Source organism: Neopsephotus bourkii, unplaced genomic scaffold, assembly GCF_033783945.1.
Source record: "Neopsephotus bourkii isolate Nb327-2 ecotype Australia unplaced genomic scaffold, CSIRO-AGI_Nbou_v1 NB_659, whole genome shotgun sequence".
Taxonomy (NCBI): Eukaryota; Metazoa; Chordata; class Aves; order Psittaciformes; family Psittacidae; genus Neopsephotus; species Neopsephotus bourkii.
In genome coordinates, this window is record NW_026901158.1 from 5,779,144 (window position 1) to 5,780,636 (window position 1,493).

Sequence of the window (1,493 nt, forward strand, 5' to 3'; positions counted from 1 at the left end):
GGAACGGTTAAAACCAGCTTCAGCTCAATGATGCAGGAAATGGTGTCTCTTCCCTCAGAACAGCCATCAGGAATGCTGCTCCGGGCACCAGCACTCCCTTCCCTCTCCATTAGCAAAGAGCACATCTGCTCCACTCCTGACTGGTTCTCTACAACGAGCTTACTCTCATGCTGCTCATTGCAGTTCAGGGTGAGCCACCCTTGGCCAAAGGCTGTTCCATGCCCCTCTGTGGCTGCGGGGCAGTAAAGGTACAACTCAGGGCTGAACTGCTGCTGTCTGAAGTGAAGCTACAGCTCTAAAACACATCTGTACCCAACAGCTCTTTGCCATCTGGCACCAAGGAACTCTCACTCTAGTGCATGAGAAGTAGCTAAAAGAATGTAGCACTTGTCCCTAAACTCTCATTCTATCTGTTCTTGTTGCACACTAAGATCAGCACACTCTTAACTTCAAAAGCTGTAACAAAGGGAAGATGCCTACCACAGCTGTAACAGCCCTAAGCAACACTGATGTGTTGCTTACGTGTCCTGGATTCCAGCTTTACCTCCACTCCCCAGAGCCTGGCACCAGTTTGCCACCTCCTCTGCTCTGTTCTTCACCTTCCAACCTCCACGTTCACACTGGGAGCTCCCCTGTGGCAGAAATGTGTTCTGGGTTACAGGTAACCCCGGCAGGCTCAGCCCTGCAGCACCGCCTCCCTCACTGGCCCTGCGGGTGTTGGAAGATAATCAACCCCCTCTCCTGCTTTGAGACCACTTTGCTCCAGCCACCTCGTTCAACGCCTGCAGGGCAAGGGAAAGCAGCTCAAACACATGCACCAGAACACTGCCATTGCTTTAGCTCACAACAGATACCAAACTCAGAGCAAAGTAAGCTCATTTGCTTCCTCTGGTCTCTTAAAACCACTGAGATTAAGAGGTTGTGACTGGTGAAGCAACTGAGTGTCTCTTTAGGAGAGAGCTGGTAGCTCACCGGCTCACAGCTACATGGAAATGGGATTTCTTACCTTAGAAAAGCCTGTCTAGATTTCAGGCTTTAAGCAATAATCCCTGACCTCCTATTACTGCCTCCACCACATGCTGAGCCTTAGAACCTTGAAGAGTTTGTTATCTACTGAGAGCTACAACAGGACGATTCAGCTCCACCGTGGACAGTGTCTTCTAGCTTGAACTTGTGCCTTCCCCTGCTGCTGCAACAGGCACAGCAGCACCTTGGACCTGACCACTGAGTGATCTCTGTGCATGGGCAACCCCACTGTGTGCAGGAGGAGTATTTTATAGTGATGCTCATTTAAAACCTCCCCAATGTGAGAGTAAGAGAAGGGAATGGGTATGGGAAAGCCAAGGGAATCAACCTTTGATTATAAATGGCTTCAAGAGGTACCTAGATTGTCACTCCCAAGCCCCAGATTGTCACTCCCAAGCAAACTGCTGCACAGAAGATGCAGAACTGGTCCATGCAGAACTGGTCCAACTGAAAGCCATGAATCCAGC